Here is a 22,752-nt window from a genome sequence, read left to right on the forward strand (position 1 = left end):
ATGGAGACCAAACTGTGGGTGTGAGCATGGGGAGGTGGTGGGCAGTGTGTTTCAGCAGTAGCCATGGTAAGTCACCTCTGCTAGTGCAGATTTTAACAAGAGGGGCACGCAGCCCTTGTTCATTGCAGGCAGCAATACATATCTACTGGTGGTGCTTTTTTACATTGCTTTATAGCACTATTTATAAGTAGTATTATTGTGTTCTTTGTATCTGTTGTAATTTCCACAGCAATAAGTAAAGAGACGTTACTTTCATAGCAATCCATCTAACTGTTGCCTTTCTGAGTCATTTTGCACAACAGGGTGTGTTATAGTTCAAAATGCTTTCTTTCTAGCCCGAATTACAATCTGTCCCATGCTTCTCTCTTTCACTCCCTCTCCCTTCAACCTTACTCTACACAGCTTTCACAGGTTTCAGCTTATGATTTATTAAAGCTGTTGCTATTTCCTGAGTATCTCTGGATTCCTTTCACAGGAAAGTTCTGACTTGTCCTTACAAAGACAGCTGGAAACTACTTAAATCTGCTATATTAAAATCCAGCTGTAAATAAAATGTATCATTTCTTACTGCAGATAAGCACATTTCTATACTGGAAAGAGATGATCACATCCAGTAGCCATGAAATAAAGGTCTTTAAGAGAAGACTTTGTATATATTCTTATTTCTATGCAGATATCAAATTGTCTGCTTTATGGGACTTAAGTACACCTCCTTAGGAGGCGGTCAGATATGAGGGAAATATTTCTGTGGAAAGGAATAGGCCAAGAATTGTAGTAATTCCAAATAATATTCTCTTGGAAGGTCAGCAAAGAAGTAGTAACAGACAAGCAGACTGTAACTACACAGGGCAGAAAGGAAAAACTAGGATAAGAGGTGTAAAAAAAGAGTTAGGCAAAAGGTTAATTCAACATGTAAGTTGAATGATTAAATAGGCATTGATTTTAAAGTTATTCTAAATTATTCTTTAGTTTTCCCTCTATTTCACTAATTATCAGTCTCACTGAAGGGTACAACCGGGAGAGACTATCCTGAGGATAACTCCTCAGTCAAGCAAACCACAGGGTTAGCAAACCGTGGGGAAGTAGCAGACATTGTGTAAAGGCTTCCAAAAGAGATAGAAACAGAAAGGGACAAGATAAATATATGAAGTTTATGGCTCTGAAAGCATGAAGAAATCTTAAACAGATAGGAGATGGGAGACAGAAAGAACTTGTGAGGAACAAGCCATTAGACAAATGACAAAGTTACAGGTGTCCTGTGTTCTACTGCATGAATGAGTACTGTTAATTGTTGTCATACCTTTTCAAATATTAAGAGTATTTAATCAAATCCTGTTTCTAACAGATCAAAGAATCCGTTGTAGAAGTTAATGTATAGTTATGTAGAAGTTAAGTGCATAAAATAGCAAACAAATTTGAATGTGCATTTGCAGGAAAGTTCTTAGTTATATTGTTTTTGTTGTTTGAGTGAGGACTAGATTAAATTTTCAATGAATTTCCTAACATTCATTTTTTTCTAACATCAGCAGTTAGAAGTCATGAGCCTTTTTCCATCTCTACCAGCAATGTACATTGGCCTAGGTAAAGCAAGATTAATTCCTCTTTGATTTCTTGTTCTGACACGTTAGAAGTATCCAATTATTTGGTATGCCTGACCATTTAGTTCTAGTTTTTACAGTGGGTGAGTTCTACTGAGCCACTTTATTTTGAACTGAGGCCATTCAGATTAGTATTACAGGCTGTGTAACTTCTGGGATTCCACAAACATTTGCTACCTGGAGCTGTGCAAATTGCTCAGACAGCTTTCCAGATCCACACATAAAAGTTTCATTGAAATGAATAGCTCTATTCATTTCTAAAAAGGAGGGAAAGAATCAAGCAAAGTTATAAGAGGCTCTCAGTCCAAATCTATAGCTTCTACAGAAGTCACAAGTTTAGTTATAGAACAAACCTTGCTGTCCTAATTGTTACAGCATTTTCTGCCATTCCTTAATTGCTTCGTTTGGACCAGTTCATGCTCCTGTCTGGGATCATTTTTAAATATTTCACTTACTAAAACACTGGCAGGATATGGCAGAAAAAGTGAAAAACAGATCCAGTATTCTCATACATGAGGAGTTTTAGTAGCAGAAGTAATCCCTTAAAAGTAAATTGGATTCACTATGCAAGTAAAATTACCTACATGCATGTTTGCACTACTAGACCCAAGACATTCACTAAGAGCTGTAAGGTTTTTTATAGTTTTTGCTTCTTGCAAGATCTGAATTTTTAGCCAGAAGGCCTGAACTGGGGCCTTTAGAACTGTAATGACTAAATTAAGGGAAGAAATTTAAGTGACAGCAGCAGTTGTTGTAATCTACTAATTTTAGTGCAGATGCAAAAAATGTATTATTGCTAACATTTCTCAATTTCAACCAAGTGAAACTTCACCATCATTTTTGCAAACAGATTTTGTTGTAATTATGATGACACCATTCCTTTGAATAAACAATAAGCCTATATGCATCTGTTCCATTGGCAATTCATCCACTAACTGAAAAAATATAATTTTTCAGTTTGTTTCCATTTTCACAAAGTTTTGAGGCACAACCAAAAGGAGGTTTTTCTTCTTCTTTAAAAAACATAAACCTGGGTATTATTAAAGAATAATCTCTTTTGCCGTTATATAGATCCACATTAGTCTCAAAAGCCAAAGGACAAATACCACTAAAGTGGATTCAAACCTGGCCAGTCTGATGAGTTTCTGGAGACAGGCTTATTACTGTCCCCAGTTTTCCAGTGCTGTTCCTTCAACCTCATCATCTCCTTGACAACCACTGCCTTCCACTGGTTGGGTTCTTTCCTGTTCTAGTCTATCTGAGGCACTGCTGCCAAAAACATGAAATTCTAAATACTTTTCCTTACAGCATCTTGAACCCATTCATCGTCTTTCCACCTACTCCCCACAGTATTCTACCTTTTTTTTTTTTTTTACCCTCATGATGCTATACAAAAGAAAACATGCTTCGGCCAATACCCTCTTTTTCTATTCCTTGATATTCCTCTTTATTACCCCTTTTGCCTTCTCTTCCCTGTCTTATCTTTTATGCTTCTCACCACTGTTTGTAGGGAACAAAAGGAAATACAGGGAAGAAAATAATATTTTTTCCTGTATACAGTTCTCCTTTTCTTTTTAAACTCAATTATCTTTCACAGCCTATCCAAGGAAAGCTCAAGTTGTTACTCTTTACCGTCTAGTAACTGTGCTTTCCTTTTCTTGTCTGGACCATGCAAACTCAGCTGTAGGATCTTTGAGATCTTTGCTTTAATTTTCTAAACAGCTGTATGTTTTTGCGATACCACAGACATCTTGGGAGCACAGACAGTGAATATAGACTTCTAAAAAACGAAATTATGGACTAAAGAGAAACACCAGTGGCATAGCTCAATTGTCATCTTCTTGATCTCCTTTATTAAACCACCATTATAAACAGGGAACCTGGCCTGCCTTTGGATCACCTGCCCTTAGGACAACTAAAGGTATGCTGGGGGATAACAGCGAGAGACAGTCTGTGATCATACAGCCTGTTCCAGGCACAAGTGATCTGAGAGGAGCTTATAACCTTCCACTTCTTGCTCACCACTAGCTGAGATCAGCAGCCTTCCAGATGGCGGCTTACTGTGTAACCAGCCTGGTTCAGGCTTGCAGTGTGATTCCTTTCATACATTTCTGTGTCAGCAGAACTGGATGTGACCACATCTTTGATACAATACCTTGGAAATGTGTTATTTTTGTCAGTGTTTCACTGTTTAATCTTACATTTCAAGAGGAGAGGTTAGCTCTTTGTGTATAGTAATCACAGCAAACCAGTTTTATTCAGCTTGCTGAGCCAGCTCAATGAGGTGGAAAATACATACAGCAAATTTTAACATCTGTCCATTTTTCCCTGTGTCACAAATACTAATTAGCGTTAGGTCCATAGACTGTACTGAGGCAGAATTTCCAGACACACATAAGATCTGGTCTGGGAAATTTAGGCCTTTGGTAACCTGACCCTGATGAGCTGAAACTTCTAGCAGAGAGTGATCAAGATTGGTTGGGACAGGCCAGTGACTGTTGTTCTCTTCAGCTGTTTATAGAATATTCTACAGCCACCCTTATATATGTAATTTCTCTGTTAGGTTTGGTTCTTGTAAGCATAGTGCAGCCACATATAACTGTTCATTGGAACGCTGGTGGTTTTAAGCAATGCAAGGAAATACACGTGTTTATATGTCAGTAAATTATCTCCATTTTTACTAACCTATATGCCTTGATCTGAGATCTTAAAAAGAACCTTAATTTTGGGCATGAAATTAATTTTTTACAAACTCTAATGTATTATCAACATAGATGAATGACTAATAACCAAATAATGAAATATCATGCTGACAGCCTGTTGAAGAAGACTTAAGTATTTACAGGCTATGTTTACGACAAAACATGTAAGCATTCTTTCTAATTTCTCTAAAACACACAGAATTTAATCCATTTGTGTTAGGTACAGTGCATTCACTCCCAGAGAAGGCAGTGAAGTTCAAGTCACTTGCAGATCAAATATCACTTATCAACACTAAAATCAAAATCACTTATTTTACTCAAGCTCTGTTTCACTTATAATATGTACACTTTCTTTGTAGATTATTAATTATTTTCATTTCAGAGCAAAAGTGTCTTATGTTAGGTAACTTGAAGCAGAAACATTTTTGATAAATAATTATTATTGAAACTATTTTATTCAGTAGATTATTAATTTAAGGATCTTAGCATGTATAGAACATATAATTTAATGTTATAACAGGATTTTTACTTGTTTTGTATATCATATATTTTTAGAAAGTGTAATGCAATGCTTGAGGCTAAATTCCTTTAAGAAGCTGTTCCAAGTTCCGTTCCTTAAAACCAACAAAACAAGTTTGAAGTGCACACTTGTTAGGTCATTTTAAAAGATTTTCAGAATACATCTTTGAGAAAATAATTCTTTTATCTGTCATTTGAATTTCTTTTGTGTGGAGGTCGATCTAGGAAAGGCAATCCTGCATGATAGAATTCTAAAAAAATTAAAAAATAACTCTCTGTAAGGTGTTTTGTGTATCAAGTGTCAGCAATATAGTTTTCATTACTTGCTTGGCCAAAAAAAAAAGAAATGGGTATATAAATGAATGATATTCAAAGGCTTTATCACACATAGTTGTGGGTTTTTTGTTTTTGCTTTCTGAATGTACTTAATATTACTTTAAAATGTTCATCTAATTAAAGATGGCTGGTGGCAGCTGAGGCAGTAAAAAATGTGAAATGTTAAAACACACAATAAAAACAAACATATGGAATGTTTGCTGAAAAATACTCTTTCCGTATATATTTGGGTGCTTACATATCCAAGAAAATTTAAACATATTGCACTTTACTTTTTTCTCTCGTGCATATGGCATGAGTTTGACCAAAAGGTCTGACCAGTTATTTGCAGAATCTTCTTATTGATAGTATTCATATTCAGCTGTAGCTGGTAGATACATCATACAAGTCTTACTTTTATGTGACCAAGTCCTGTAAAACAGGAAAAATGACACTCTCTCTGTCACTAGGCACATTTATTCAAGAATCCAAGTGATAGTAGTGTCCAATGCTTAGGCTGAATGGCAGAAATTACAAAACACCATTGACAAAAAAGAGAAAAAGCAGTATTATGAATAAGAATATACTTAATTCAGGTTATTGTTATAATAAGATTGATAAGTTAAAAACAATCAAATTTTGCAGAACAAGTGTGACAGTTTGACTTTCTCTGCTGAAAACAGTTCTTTGCTAGGCTGCATTCCAGCCTCCCATGACAACACTTCCCCCTTTGTTTTTAAGTCTTTTTTCCTTTCTTCTCCATTCTTTCCATAAGCCTTCGAAAGCACAGCTACTTCATGTGACCACATTTGTAGTATGCATTTTACATTTGAGCAGATCTTCTATGCTGCAGAGCAGGAGACAGATTTGCAGAGTCTGTTTCCACTCAAGGATTCCAGCCTCTAGTTTTGCAAAGCCTTCTGGGAATACATTTTCCCAGTCTGCATTCCAGTAGCGTTTTATTTCCTGTAGCTGTGTCAAAAGCAGTAATACTATGTCTAAGGAGTGGAACAGGTTCCTTTATAATATATGTACCATATGGCTTTGCAGCCTTTTTTCTTCATTTGTTTGGAAATGATTGCAGAGGATAATGGTGACTTTGTTCACTAATTGCTGTCCCATGTGCCATATTCACAAATGAAGAATTTATGCTTTCTTTTAAGATTTTCTCTGAGATCATTATGTGACCTAAAGAAGTTAGTTGTAAGTTTTTAGAAAACTTTGGCTTCAAGAACATCTTTTGGATCATCATCAGTTCCATATACTATAGGTGCACTTTGCATTATTTATTTCTTTATATTCAAATATGTTTTTCTGTGGCAAGGAATGCCACTCCACACCACGTGGAACTCTTGTGACTTCAAATTGATCGCTGGAAGCAGATCATGTACAGAAGCTGCAAATTGTGACCTTATGAGAGGTATTTTTAATATTAAAGACCTCCCTCTACTTAAACTTCATCAATTATTTTATTTAATTCTTTTCTGGACAAATTTACACAAGATGTCCTACAGTGTAATAAGTTAACTACCAAGTAACAATTCAAACAGTTCAGTGTTATCGCTGCTATCAGTAGAATTTTTACTTCTTTTTTTTTGTCACTGAGTCACTAAGTGATGCAAATTATTAGCACTAGAGAAAGTTGTGTGCATCTCTGAGCTTTTTCCTTTAGCCAGGTAATTCAGCTGGGAGTGGGGGAAATCAGTGAAGGAAGTGGATTTCATTAACATTTTTCAAGTCCCGAATGGCAAGATAGTAAAAAAGAATGCCCATGCACAACTGTTAAAAAGAAACAAGAACAGAAAACAAACAAGTGAAACAGAGACAATAGTTGGCAGTTCTTTGTTGTTGTTTTTGTTTTATTTTGTTTTTAAGTGGAATAGAAGACTGAACAATGATGTAAGTGAAAAAGAGGATGAAAAATATTACACTGAAAAGCTAAAGGAGTTAGTTATCTGGATTAATTTCGTAATACTGTACTGCATAGGTCATCAGGGAAAGGAGAAATTGAGGATGTTGATAGAGAAGGGCAGAAAAAGAAAAAGAATCCTGACTAAATAATTTTAACTGCAATATACATTATGGGTAATACAGCACTAGAATGGACTACTGAAGAAAAATGAAATGGAGCATTTATAATGTTTAATTCGGGCACATCTGAAAAAATCTTTCAACCACTGGAGTGTAACAACTGTGAAGAACAAGGCTGCCTTGTAGAGCCAGCAGACCGTTAATCAGCCAGAGTGGGAAACTGTATTCAGTAAGTGGTGGGACGAGGTGAAGAGATTCCTTGACTGCATAGCCCCCACCATTATCATCAGTATAGCATATGTCCTGGCAGAGATTTTCTGTATGTTATGGCAAAATGTTATATGTTATGTGCAAGCCTTTCACTGAAGCACTCCCTTTCCACATCTTCACTGTTTATACTACACAAGAACCTTCTGAGCCCGTCATAGGGCAACTTTAAGGTAGTGATGGGGTCACAGAAATGTTTAATCAAAGAGAAAATAAGGGTGTCCTATACATGTTATGTGTATATATGTTATATATATTATTTCATTTAAACCTACAGTGTTCCCAAAATGTGCCAGGTACAAAGCAAACATATTGAAGTACTCAAATTTGGATGGACAGCCAAGATAGAAAAGGAATATGAGAAAAGAAAGAGAAGTACTTAATTCTGTGGTAGCCTTTTTCACACTATCCAGTTACACTTCACTGTTTTAACATTAATAATTCTGAATGAATTTATGAAGAGTTTAGATGCTATCCCTTGTAATTTTTTCCTTTTCATGTTTGGTTTTCACTTCTCTATATTTCCATGTAAGCGAAAGACATTAATTAAGACTGAGCTATATAATGTTTTTCTTTAGTTTTGTCCTGTCCAACACTGTACTTAATTGGTACACAATCCACACTTATGAGGATAAGGACAGCCGTGGAAAAGGGAAACACTTACCTATTTGCCAAGCAGCAGAAGAGCTAAATTTTCCAAGGTCTTCTGGTGGTATAAATGAAAAAAGAGCAGTAAAATAAGGGCTATAGAGAATAGCTAGATAAACTACTATATGATAATAATCTTCATTTTCTCTGTTCTCTTTAACAGAGAGAGAAAAGAGCTAAATAATGTTTTTAATCCACAACTCTGTGAAGCACTGTTACGGATTTTGTGAAAAAAATTGCTTAATTTATTCTGATTGTCTTGTGCTTGCAGTAGGGAACAACAGTGCTTAACAGGGTATTAGTCCAGCAATTAATAGATACTTTGAATGTGGCTTTTCTATTTTCAGTTGCCAACAGAAGTCTGAAATTTATTTTTCTATATTATTTTTGTGATAGGAAGGAGAGAATATTCATAGCCCGAGTACCCATACCTCGTTGTCTACTTGCATACAAAATCTCCAACTAAAACTGTAATTGGCAATTTCAATTACATCATTTCAGTTGAAGATCCTATGTGTGAGTATAGGTCAGATGCCTCATCAATACAGTCTTTAAAATATGAATTTACCATGTATCTGTGAATGCATAATTTCACAGTTTCTTTATCTCCAGATATTGCTTTTCCACTTGTTTGCTAATCCCTGCCCCAGGTTTTGTTTTTTCTTGTTGGTGCTTTGCTTTTTGGTTTTTTTTTTCGGTCTTTTTTTTTTTAAATTTCTTTGTTTTGTTTTTGTTTTTTGTGGCTGAGAAGGCATTCTGTGTACTGTAATGTACAAGATAAAATGGAGATAATGGCTGTGGTTTAAAACGGTAGCACAAAGAAGACTTTTTTCTTTATTTTTAAATTTTCTCCAGAAAGAGAGTGAAATCTGTATGTGTATCTGTAAGTCACCTTTGATACCATTTGGAATGGTGAGCAGAGAGGTACTGCATAAGCTGTTTCCCCATCCTGAGGATAAGCCTATGGGGACAAGTGCTTTACTAGGTGTCAGTGTGTAAATGCCTCCCACCAGTGACCTTCCCATCACAGGCAGTGCAGACATGCCATAGCTAAGAGAAAACTGGAGATTTCGGGCTGTTCAGTAGCTACCTTCACTAACAGTCTGTTCTTTGGGAACTCTTGCCAGCTGGTTAAGGTACCCACAGGTCAGACTAGCTTGTCCAATCTTAAGGAGGACAGAAAAGTACAAAGCTCAGCCAGCTCCCTGATGGGCTCCTCTTTCTGCTTCACTGAAGCAGATAATGTAACAGCGCTTGTGTCAGACGTAGTCTGAAAGGATGGCTCCCTGAGTTGCCCCTGTTTCATTACTGTCCTTCTCAATAATAACAGATAAAGACCATGATCCTGGGAGTGTTAAAATGCCCTGAAGTGTTATGGGGGAGCTGATGGATTTGAGTTGTTTGCTTCACTGGAAAAAAGTGCTGTTACTACATCACCACTAGCCAAAAGTAATGTGTTGAAAACCTGTCAGACCCACTGGTCAGACCTCAACTGCCAAAAGTTTTGTTTTATGCAGTAGTTTTTAAATGAATTCAAGGGGATTCTAACTGCTCTTCAAACAAAATTTAATATCTAAATACCAGACAGATAGCATATCATACTTCCTTATGGTTCAGAAGCCAAGGTAGTTCAGCCTAAGATTCATTTGCAGACATCTGTAAAACACATTGCTATGGAATGACAATTGAGGTGATCCATAAATTGAAGTGGGCACATGTTCTTTTTTATGAAATGCAGATAAAGTGACACAAAACATTGCCATTGCTTTTCAAGCAACTGTGCTCAATGCATTCTAAAAACACTGCATAACTGTATTGCAGACATTGATTTTCTTTTACAACTGAACATCTGCTTGATACACAGAGGCATCTTATGATTAGGCTTCACTCAGTAGCTGGAGTAGTGAAAAGAGTTGAGGGGAGGAAAAAAAGCTTTCTTTCTGCATGCAGTAAAAAAAAAAAAAAAAAAAAAAAAAAAAAAAAAAAGTGTTTATTTCCATAAAGAGTAGAAATAAAGATTCAGAGTTCAAAAGGTATTAGCTTTCAGCACATTTATTCATCGGAACTGCATGTTTACTTTTCTTTGGTAGTGATCTATAATCAAGGGTATTTTCTGGAGGAAAGACATTTTCATCTGCTGAATTTAGAGACTTAATATGGAAACAAACATGCATATTATTGTACGCATGAATGATGAAAAATATGAGCTATTAAACCAATTTTCCAAAGTAGTGCAGAATAAAAATGTTGCAATCTATTGTTCTTAAGAAATGTTACATCTCACCAGGGTTTTTAATTCCTCTGACTCCTGTGGGTTGTAATTTCCAGTTTCATAAATACCTTTGTCATTTCTGTATGTCATTGCAGTAAAATCCAGTTGGGGCTAGATCCTACTGTGATTCCAGTTTCCGTTCCTGAGTGACAACTATATGTGCTGTTAAACAAACAGGACAGAGTCTCCACTTTACAGGTCCAACACAATTTGAGCAAATGATGTGTCTTTTGTGGTTCATCAGTAATGTATAATGCATATGTGTACTAATGTATACTTTTAGTGCTTGCAAAGACATACTAACTAGCAGACTTTCCTTCTATGTTTGTTTGCAATGCAGAAAATGTGCAGTTAATGCATTGGTTAGAAAATCAGAGATCTGCTGAAGATTCCTAATTACAGTTTATAGGTACTTCATCCTCCTTCTCAGTTAATAAACTGAGAACTCTTGTACTAATCTCTTTTCTACCTGGGATACTTTTACCATTGGAAAGGATGTTACATTCTATAAAGTCATAAAGGAGCCTTCTGTTTGTCTAGTCTGCCTTGTCACATAAAAAAGCTGTAACGACTCCCTCTTCTTCTCAGGCAAACATTTTAAAATTCTGAGCCTCAAACCCTCACTAGTTTGTGCCACACTTTGATTAATCTCATTGTTAAAAATGTGAATCCTGCTTCCGGTCTGCATCTTGTACGTTTTAATTCCAGCATTTTTATTTTGTTTAATATTTGTCCACTGATATATTTTACCCTTGATAAACAACTTAGACTCATACACCAGCTTTAAAAGCCATAGTTTCCAATCACTATAATAAAATAATCTTTTTTTTATGACTTTTCTGACCCTTCCTTATCATTTTGGGATAGTGTGCATAGAAACTACACTAACCACACCAGTATCATATTTTGGGCAATTATGACTGCTGTATGAAGTGTACACTGGCCCCTATTGCTTTGATTACACATCCAAGGTCAGTTTTCAGTCCCTCTGGACTCAGTGTCACTTGATCCAATGTCTTGCTTTTCCACTTGACTCCCAGTGAAGTCACCATAAAACAGAGTTCCAAGCAGATCAAAATCTTCTGGAGTGTGATGTAGGTTTTTCCCTCTTGGGTATATGGCATTAAAACAATTATTAGTTTTTGTATACAATATATATATATGTACATACCTGAAATGGAAGAAGTAGGGAAAATGTAGGGAAGATAATTCTGTGCAGATTATTTGTTATAATTTGTTATTTTCAGTGTTTGCTGTCCCTTTAAAATTAATGTGAAATTTTATGATATGGCTGGAAGAATCCACAAATAGAGTATATATGTGTTTCACTGCTGAAGAATGCCCACCTGTATGGGAACTGCTGAGTCACGGCCTGAACCTCTGATTAATCACCTGAGGTGAGCCATGAGTCAGCCAGAGGAGCACAGGTGAAGGCAATTCTCCTGTGCTGCCGGAAGGGGTGGAGCCTGGCTCCACCCCTCGTGGACCTATTTAAGAGCTGGCTACCAGAGGGGAAGGATCTCTTCTGGAGATCCCCTCTTTTGGTGTCTTCTGGTGAGCTCAACCCAAGGGTAAGCTCTTCCACTTATTCTCTTTTTGTGATCCTTGTCTGCTTTGCCTTACTCTCTTGATTATATTGCGATTATAGCATCTTGATATCTATTGATTATACACAATTATATTGTGATTATAACATCTTGATATCTATTGATTATACACAATTATATTGTGATTATAACATCTTGGTTATACACCACCTAACTGATTCCTTGCAGTATAAAAAAATACAATGTATCTCCAACTTTTTATGATTTGAAAACTTTTCTTCACTGTCTAACCAAAATCTTCCTTTCTGCACATCTAAACCAATTAGTCATTATCTCTCTTTTTGTCAGTTTTTGATAGAAGTGTTTAAAAAGTGTTTAAAGTGTTTAATCAGGAAATGATTACCTTAGCAGATAGCGTTACTTAGTTTAGTTACAGGCTATTGCCTTCTTAAGAAAGTAAAATCTATTGAACATTGTTACTTTTCTGGAAATAGACATACCTCTTTCACAAGACCTGCTAGCTATTAAAGAACTACCTTAGGACTATATTTGTATCTTCATCATTTTGGTGTAACCTCTTACAGAATGTATGTTAAAATCACTGTTCCATTCCTCATTAATATCTTCATATATGTTACTTTATATGACATTGTATGCAAACTGTTAGGTCATGGCCTGAACCAGTTTTGATTGAGCACCTGGTGAAGGGGTGTGGCCAGCCCTGGGAGCACAGGTACAAGCAATTCACCTGTGTGACTGAAGGGGTAGACCTGGGTTCACTCCTACCTAACCTCATTTAAGGGCTGGTAGCTGCAGGTGAGTTGCTGCTACTTGGAGATTTTCTCCTTTGGGGATTTTTTAGTGAGTCCTGATCCTCTGAAAGGGGTGAGTTTTTCCTTCTTTATTACTGAATTGTGACTGCTGCCTTTGTTGGAATGATCTGAAACTGGATAAAGACAACTGTATCTACAGCCTCCTATCATTACAGATACCTACTGTATGTTTCCAGAAAGTTAGGGACAGATAAGAGAGGAGTTTTACTCCCTCTCAACAATCTCAAAGAGATGCTGAGTCTTGAATATTACTTGCCTCAAAGCAAAAAATCTAGTATGCAACTTTGCCATATGTTTCTTGTTTAGTATTTATAGAGTATCTTTGTATTATTCTAAAAAAATAATAATACAACATAAAATAGAATTAATGATACTAGAATTCTGTGCATGGTGTACTTGATGTAGCACACTGCGGTGCATTGAAAAAATTGAGATTAGCTGTTAAACATGCCTCAAACTATGTGGAAGTAGTCTAAAAATGACCCATAAGAACAATCCTGCATTTTAAATACACTGTTAATATTAAATTGCCAACTAACTAATGAGCATTTAGGGTGGTTATACAAAAATATTTAATCTTGAATTTTCCACATTTTTGGCTTTTTTCTGCCCTTTTTCATAAAACAGAAAGAATACATTAAAAAAAAAAATAGGGCTTTGAAAACACTTCTCTAAAAGACTTCATGCTGAGCAAAACAGTACTGCTAGAGAATGACATCACACTTATTTTGTTTTTAAAGGCCTAATGCAAACTCTATTTACATATCTTTATTGTCATGAATTCCTCATTATGTTGTAGGTGCAAAAGAATTGTTTCCAACTAGAAAGAAATAGTAAGTGTACGCATACATTAACTTGTATGTAGAAATACGTATTAAGATTCTTTTTCTGTGAAACTCAAGGGGTTTTTTAGGAATATTCCATAGCAGTATCCTAAGCTATTTCTCCTTACTGATGTCTTATTTGAGTAATGAAACAGTATTTTTTTCCTTAGAGGAACAGGAAAATAATATGTAGTCTGCTGTTAGGACTGGAAATACTTAAATTACTCATCTGACAATAAATTTGATTTCAGATATGGTTTCTTATAAGAAATACATTCATTATAATAAAAATATTTCTTTCATTTGGAAATATCCTTGAAGAATCTTTGTCACAGCTGCATGAGTATTGGAAACAATAGTTTGTAGTGTTTTTTTAATATTTTTTCCTTTATTATTATTTGTAGTATCAGAATGAACATAAGTGAAAATCTGTTTTTGTTATATCCTTCCTTCGTATTCCTTCTTCAGTTTGCATTGTTCTATTCACTGTAAGTAGAGAGCTTTGCTTCTGTGCTTGAGATATCTCACAGATTAATTTTTGCACGTTCATTAGGTCCTCATTCATCCTTGCTAGTGTAAAAATTCTAAAAATAATATGTCCTCCACATATTGGGCTTTCAGAACACTTGCTAAAAGTCCAACACAGCCCCCTTCTAAAAATATGTGGACAAACAGATATCCTTTATGGAAAAAATCACTTTTATAAAAAAAAAATACATAGAGTAAAAGGACTCATGGCAGGGAATGGAGGGAAAAGAAAATTAATTTTGGACTTGAAAGCGAGCTTAGTAATTCCTGAGTTTAGACAAAGTTCAACTCTTTATTAAATGAGCAATTGGTGAATCTGAGCACTGGGTAAACTTAAGAATTGCTTTTTGCAGGTCTTAGTCTTGGAGACTGTAGCACACTTTTGTTTTTGTAATATAAATCAATAGGCTACGGCAAAGGCCATAATAAAAGCTTTTCTCACAGAAAAGAATAGATGGAAACGTTCATTCTGGCAGCTGTATTTGTGTGTGTGTGTTCAATGTGTGATCTTTCAGGCACAACTTTTACACGTTCAAAAACATGTTTGTTGCCCAATTAGGGGTGTACAAGTTCTTTGAGGTTTCTCATCTTTGGACGCCTCTGTTGTGAAGACTGTTTTCTCCTTTTCTCCTTTTTAAAAAGTACTTTTTAAACTTATAAAACAATAAAATGGCGTGAGGATAAATGCTGAGTACCAAGTTTCTTTTGCAAACATCTTCTGACTGATTCTGAAAGTTGCTTTGAAGGAAAAAGGCTATTTAGAGTCACCAAACGAAACACCTTAAAGCATAGAGTAAAGTCATTCTACTTCGAGGTTCTTGTCTGTCTCAGGAATTCATCTGAGTAACGATGTGATTTGTTAGGACTGAAGTTATAATTTATAATGTACTATATTTAATAAAAACGGAAGTATCCTACAAGCTTAGTGTGCAAATACCAACTAATATGAAGCCAATATATAGTCAACAGTTATTGACTGTAAAGTATCTAGAACTAGAAAAAGAATGGTGCAAGAGGACTTTATTATGAGATAGATGTGAATTTATCAGCATAAGGAGTTAGCTGGCTCTGTTGATCTACTTGTACAATGTATATGGTATCCTTTTCTTTCTTTTTTTTTTTATGACACTATAAAACATAAATGTTAACCTAGAAACTGATGAAGTTGACTAGGACAAAATTTTAAAAGAATTTGGGAATATGAACTATCTGTGAGAGTGAAGATTCACTGTGTGTTTGACTATTGGTGCTTCATGAACTAGAAGTAGTTTGGATATCACAGAATTACCTGAAATACCTGTTTTTCTTGAAAGGTTGTTGATTAGCGTTATGAATACTTGGAGTGATATACATTTTAATCCTGAGTTTAGTTTAAATTTGTGACATCTAGAACAGATTTACTTCATTGTATCCAGAAAACTTCATTCATGAGGTACTGAGCACTATGCTATTCTTCAAGCTATGCTGAAACCAGTACAAAATCATACTAATGGAAAACAATGCCAATGGAATGTGAATTCCATGTCGAAATGCATTATTCGTGCATCACATACTGAAATATAAAATCATGAAACCCACATCATTTTAGCAGTATATATGCTCATTCTCAAAGTGCCTATGAGGTAGGAAATGTGTCCTGTGGAATTCTTAGAAGGCTGAAGTATAATCTGAGTTTGTATATATTAAGCTACTAAGCAAATACCAGGAGAGTAAGAGTATTGTTTCAGTAACAAGGGAATCGGAGAAAAGATATAATGTTTAGGCCTGAGAACAAAAACAAGGGCAGGACAGAATGTGAGCTTTATAGAATTGGATGAAATATTTATATGAGAAAATTTCATCACTTCTGTCACGTTGAATTTACAAAGTACTCAACAACATAAAAGGAGGTAGACAAAAAAGGAATCAGAATACCATGGCTTGTACCTGGGATGTTCAGTGGACTGAAAGTGCTGCCACTGGTTGGAAATAAAATTTTTCCTCTATGGGTAGAGGGAAGAATCTTTTGGTATTGGTAATAGTTCTTGTGCAATTAGTCCTGAGTGAGAGCAATAGATGTGGCAGCAGCTAATAGCAGGTATAATCTACCTAATTTACCTCCTGCCCTCTAGGAGGGCACAGGAGAAAGCCTGCTACTGCTTATTGTCAATTTTCATACATAAATGTTTAAAAATGGTGGAGCACTGATGGTATTATGATTTTTTTTTTTGCACTTGAAATAGGAAATAGCTCCACTCTAATGAGTGACAATGAAAAGGAAGTAGTAACTATGCAGGAAAAGAGTACCATATAGCTTCTCTACACGAACAGTATGATTTCATCAAGTTATTGTTTAAAAACAAATTTAACTTTTTTATGCTATCCAGTCACACAAAGTATGTGTAGCCTTTTTGCTGATTCTGAAGTTTACTTTGCAGTTTCACAAGTTGTATCCACACAGTGACTTTAGGATGTGTAAATAATATATATATATGTAAACTTAAAAAAAAAAAAAATCCAACTGATTATAGATCTCATTACTTGTATGGCCCAAAATAACCCAGCATTTTCTGTTACAGTCCCTATTACCTATAAAAGTTCTAGCTTTATTATATTTCTGTGGATTCTAAGAATATTTATGCAAGTATTGACAAAGCTTGAAGTGGTAGTCTCTGGGGATGATGATAGGTATGTGATGCTATTGATAATATACTTCTACCAATTTCATTGGTTTAGTTACATCTTCGAAATCTTTTGTGTTCATCAGGGTAAGAAGAACTTAAACAAATGCAGTAAGAATATATGGTTCACTGGCAGGAACTGTGAGGTGCCTCATGGAAAAATGTATTCAGCAACTGTGGAAACTAAAGCTTTTTTTTCTTGCTGATGGCAGCAGAACTGAATCAACTAATTGACTCTGTCTATATTTTTACAGTTGGCTTCTAACATTCTGAAGTTGTTTTTTAGTCTTTTTTAATTTGTTTCAATTTCAAGATTGCTCTGGTTTTCAAACCGGTCTGATCACTGTTGTGCTATAAGTAATAATTTATGGCAGGCAGGATAAAAACACAGTCTAAATATACTCTACAGAAATACAGGAGTTTTTTAACCTGCACAGCCTCTCTGACTGGAACTAAGAAAAAAACACAGAAAAACAGCAAACAGATGCTATTTGGTATGCCTTTCATAGAAAGACAAAGTAAACACAAATTATCAGTGTGTAAAACCAATGCAAAACTGGGAGATTTGACATTTACAGAATACTATCTTTGATATCATTGTGTTGGTGGTGTTGTTGTTAATGTTTCCAGTTTTAACATTTTTAGTATTTCTGGTTCAAAACAACGGAAGACAAACTGTAGAGTGTGCCAGATTTTTTTTTTTTTGCATTAAAATGACCCCTCAGAGATTCCAGGAAATTATTTATTCACAATAAATTAGAGCTGCTAAACTGCCAGCCAGACTGTCTGCAGCAAAACTTACAAATGTTTTATTGTCTAGCATCATTGAAGTCTGCCAATAAAATTGGGCTTCATTCTGCAGTCAGTGAAATATTGTACTCCCTCTCCATAGGGCTATTTACTTAGCATCCACTCACGTTGTGTGTGTTTATGCATGTGTAAGCATGTGCACTGACAAATGTGTTATTTTACAAAGAGGAAAATCAAAGCAGACATTTCTGAAGGCAGAACAAGGACTTTATGTCAAGTAATTTCAATTCTGAGTCTTATTTGGAGACCCAGTAATATTTATTCTTTTCAGCATTTAAAGTCTGAAAGGTATACTGGGCTAATAAGCTGTGAAATTAAGTTTTGTTGAAGCTTTTTAATACTGTTGTTTTTATCTCTGTGTTCATAGAATCATTAAGGTTGGAAAAGACACATGATCATCTAGTCCAAATTTGAATCTTGTTAGAAAAATAGTTTGGAGACTTGATAAATGAATGCCCACAGTCTGACAGATACAGTATGTCTCCCCATATTCTTTGTCCCACCTTATCTACATGGTGGCTGTTTTAATATTTATCTGGAAACACCACTTGAAGATTAAGAGGTTGCTCTTTAATATCGCCACAAAGTTGTACTTCCCAATTTGATCATTTTTTTTCTTCCAGGTTGGGAGAACTGAGGATCTGGAGAGGCTTATTTAATTTTCCATTTCAGTGAATCCTCAAGAAGACTTCTTGAAAGGGCTTTCTAAGAACTGAGGAGACTAGGGGAATCCTGCTACAATTCTAGAAAAGCAGATTCTAGTTTAGCTCCTGAAACAGTGGAGCCGCTATATACCTATGAGCAAGAAGAGAAAGAGAACGAATAACAGGCTACTAAGACAGTCCTCACTCAGTTAAAACCTATGGCCTTGTGTTGGTTGCATAATTTTGTACTTTGCACAATTTGAGGCAACAATTCCATTTGTGTGGAATCAGAGGTGAAATAGGCTTTGAGTTGCTTCCACTTGCCTGCTCTTTTCTTTTTTGAAGTTGAACATGATTGCCTTTGTGAATTTTCAAAGTGGGTGAGATAAAAGGCTTTAGTCATGTTCTGCAGTTTTTTGATAACTCTTAATGTAATAGCATTGCACATTACTTTTAAGACTAAAATTCTACGGTTTTTGAAGTATTCAAATGAACAACACAAGAAAGTAAAAATAATGGGATATTACTCCTTTCTCAATTTTTAACCCACACTAGAGTATTTTCAGAATAGTGTTTCTACTGAAGACTATAAATGTGGTCATAAGTTTAGAATGATGTGTTTTCTTTCAGATGTGATACATTAAATGCTCTCTATTTCCTTCTTCTTAAAAAATATGTGACACTTCAAATTTTATTTGCTATGCACCAGGATATTCCATTTTTTGCAGCTCTCATAGTTGGAATTACCTGGAAAACATAGTCAAATCTGCATGGGCTTATGAGCTTGATTTAAATCAATACAAGGGTCCTACAAACAGCTTCGTATGTATATCAGTAGAAACCAGCTACCTTACTTTGTTAACACAGATGATGAACATTGTGAGAAAATGCAATTAAAATGTAACTGGTAAGAGTCAGAAGAAACTCCAATCCTTATTTTGCATTTCTGGTCTTTAAAAAACCAGAAGATACATTCCAGAGTCAGACCACGTTTCAATATTTTTGCTTTAAAAAGTGTCATTCACAACAAGAGAGGCTCCAGTACTTAACTATGTTTCAACTGTTGACAAAGAATAATGTTCAGTTAAAATGTTCTTGAGCTTATCTAAACAAGTATGACTGTTTTACATCTGAAATTGATTCAGAGATCATTTGTTTCACATTCTCACAGATGGATAAGACAATTTTATTCTGATGTTACCTATAGATTGTCTAGAATCTAGCTATTTAACAGCTGAAGATATTCAACGCAGTTTGTAAAACATGAATAGGACAATAATTGCTGTGCTCTCTGCACTGTCATCAGCACTGATTTCTTACATAGCTTCCAATAAGGAGAGAAAGGGAAGAAAGGTGAGAGGAAAAAATAAGGGAAAACTAGCTAAGATATTTATACTTCAGAGCCATAACATCTCACCAGGAAGAGAGCTGATCTTGTTAGAAAAACTCATTTTAGCTTTGACCATAATGTTACATTTGCTTCTGCAAACTGACCCTTCAATTGGATGTCAGTTAATACAATCTTGACTACGCAATTCTGCAGGACAGAGTTACTAAAATTTTCTGTGGTGTTCACAACAAACCTAGCTCTACTTAGATACACATGCAGGCAGACAGTGTTCCATGATCCAAAGAGTCTTTAGAGCAACACGTAAAATAGCACATGAAGAGAAAGGCAGAGGGACAATTAAAGTGCTGTGTACTACTGGAGTATATAAGGCTCTATTTGAAAAATGCTTACACATGTTTAAATACTTAAACATGATGGGAGAAAGCTGCTGGCCACTAGACCCTATGGGAGTTGTTCTCATGATGTTAAGGCTCGTGGAAGGATAAAAAAAAAGCAATATACAGTAAAAAGGATGACAGTTTGTACATGACAGATGTAGCTTTCTCATCATTACTACAGTGGTTAGCACTGTAGGAGGTATCATTACATACTGGAAGATTTTTATAACTTATTTCCCTGTCTCCATTGCATGAATAACTCTATTTACAGCTTCAGGAGATGGAGAGAGCTGGTAGCAGGGGTGGGAAGAGAGGGCACACTTCAGGTTTGAGCAGCACACATTCAGCTCTGCCTTTTTGAGGTTTTGTGTGGGTCAGGTTTCATGTGGTTATTTTGGTGCTCTACGCAGGTATTGGGTACCACAAATTTAGCCCATCTCCAGTGGCTGGCACTCAAAACTTAAGAATAACTTCTTTAGGGTAGTAAAGGAAAATATCAGAAGTGTTTGCTAGCAGACAGGCATAGTGTGCTTAACCAAGAACACAAATATATAGTATGTTCTGCCAAAGTTATTACTGATATCATCTGTACTTGTCTTACTCCAAGCTTTAATCCCTACAAAGCCTTGAACAGAGCCTTTTCAAGATTTACAATTTCCTTCTTTTAAGGAGAATGCAAAGGGAAAAGGAAAAAATCTGCTTACAGGAAACTGCTTTTTAAAGTCCTGCTGTAATATTTTCATGTTTTAATTGATAAACCTTGCAGAAGCACAAAGTTAAAGCAAGAGACATACTCAGTTCCATGCTTCTGAAATAGTGGGAATTTTGGGGAGAAAAAGAATAAAAAGAGGAAGTTACTTTAAGCAAAACTCAGCATAATATTTCTGATTAGCCTTATCTGGTAGGATCGACTTAGATTTTAACTACTAATCAGGAAAATAATCATGTTAATTTTCTTGAAATCATCTCATGATGTTTATTTTCCCTGGAAAGCATTGACTACAATGAAGTTTCTATTTGTTTCATCAGTTTCTTGATCTACATTTTTTTTTTTCTTTCAAAATGATAAAGTTGCCAAATTAAACAGCAATGTGGTGAAGCAGAGTTCCAGTAAACAAGCAAAAACCAACTTCCACACGTACAAATTAAAAAGCTGAATGGGATTAATGATACCCCAAATAGCAAGGTACTCCTGCTTTCTTCAGTGCCACAAGCCGTCTTCAAACTCAAGACCAAAAAGGAGACTTGCAGGAAAAATTGAAAGGGAACTCTAAGGTGTGACACTGATGTAAAGATCTTGAGGATTTCCTGTGCTAAGGCAAGGTTGCCAAAAGAACTATTCATTTCATTCAAAAGTCCTTTGTGTTTCCCAATACCTTAGTTATTCAGTTCTGAAGCAAAATATAATTCACGTTCTAACTCCATTCTTTGCTTCACATACCTCTGCAAGTGCTTCTAGCCTTTTCAACCAGACTGGTCCCAGGGAGAGCTGGCCACCAACTGGTCCCTCCCTGTGTCAGTAAGTCCTGTTTCTCTGCCAGTATGGGTGGAGCACCTGTATAAAACAATCTTCTCCCTGTGGGAGACTGTACCAGCCTTTGTGAGGGTTGCATGACTGACCCACTTTCTTTGGAAAGCACCTCATTACATGTCCTGCAAGCAAATTCCATCACTCTCTTGGTCCTTGTCTACCCAAGAAGCTTTTCTCATCCTGCCCACAATGATCACTTTCTGGGCCCTCAGCACTTGCTGCTACTGAGCCTACTGGCACAGAGGCAGTTCTAAATACTTGGAAGAAACCTAGGGTTTGATTTTCAGCTTTTGTCATGTGTGAGATTAGGCACAAAGCCAGACATAGTTTTTTCAAGTAATGGCAAAGTATGCCAGATGCATTGTGGAATAGAACACCAAATAATTTTCCAGATATTCATCAACGGTAATGAAAGCGCCACTGATTATGTTGTTGGTAAGCTCACAATGGCAAAGCTAATTGATGAGAACTCAATGTGGGCCTATCAGTATTCCAGCCAATACCATCAGGCACTATAGGGGATCATGCCCATCCTATGTTTGCTGATATGTTTACATAGTAATGCGCATCAGTGAACGCCTCCACTCTGTGAATTTAAGAAAATCAATAAGAAGGCCTTGTGTACAAATGCTGTGAGAGAAGAAGATGGGAATTAAAAATAGCAAGTTATAGAAACTTTTGTTTCCTTCAGAAGTTTTTCTGGTGATTATAGTTCACTTTGGATTGAACATCTCAGTGTAATGGCTATAAATATGTATGCTGTTAATTCAAGAAATTTTCAGGACTGAAAATGGAAAAACGTTCTCCCCATTTAAGTACAAGACTGCTCGTAAGTCCTGTTGGTTACCCAGTGTAATTGTTTCTCATTTTAATTGCATGAACTGCCTCAATTTTTCTATTTAAGTGTTCTTCAATCAGCTTATGTGTGAACTTGACTTTTTCTAAGTATCAATTTATTCCTGAGAAAAGGGAATCATTCTGTTAATGAAATGCACCAGAAAAGAATGAAGTAGACAAGGACATTCTGGGAATATAATTCAGAACTCGAGATATGTTTAGAGAGGCTTAGGCCTTATAAACAATGGCTGGAAGTGCAGTATGTCAATGGATGCAAAGTCTGAGAATGTAAGCTCCTTAACATAAATCATAACATTTTTCATTCTAGAAAAGCTCTGTTTTTCCACTTTGAAGGCTTAATTGAAAGTTGGCAAGGTTTTAGATAAAACTTCAGCTTCTGAAGAAGGGTAATGGAAAATACACATCAGAATATGCCCAAAGTTTTTCAAGTCCTTTCT

General features: G+C 35.7%; 1 protein-coding gene across 4 annotated transcripts in view; it reads right to left on the reverse strand.

Annotated features, from left to right (window-relative positions):
• COL11A1 (collagen type XI alpha 1 chain) overlaps positions 1-21,418 on the reverse strand; it is a 203,138-nt gene extending 181,720 nt beyond the window's left edge. For 3 of the 4 annotated variants that reach the window (XM_048945453.1, XM_048945452.1, XM_048945450.1), the window contains exons 1-2: positions 21,368-21,416; positions 8,097-8,138 (exon numbers count right to left, since the gene is read on the reverse strand). The gene's annotated coding sequence lies outside the window, so the exon portion shown is untranslated. Of the gene's footprint in view, positions 1-8,096; positions 8,139-21,367 lie in introns of all 4 variants that reach the window. The other variant, XM_048945451.1, reaches the window with a different exon arrangement.
• Positions 21,419-22,752: the final 1,334 nt, after the last annotated feature.

Source organism: Lagopus muta, chromosome 5, assembly GCF_023343835.1.
Source record: "Lagopus muta isolate bLagMut1 chromosome 5, bLagMut1 primary, whole genome shotgun sequence".
NCBI classification, from domain to species: Eukaryota; Metazoa; Chordata; class Aves; order Galliformes; family Phasianidae; genus Lagopus; species Lagopus muta.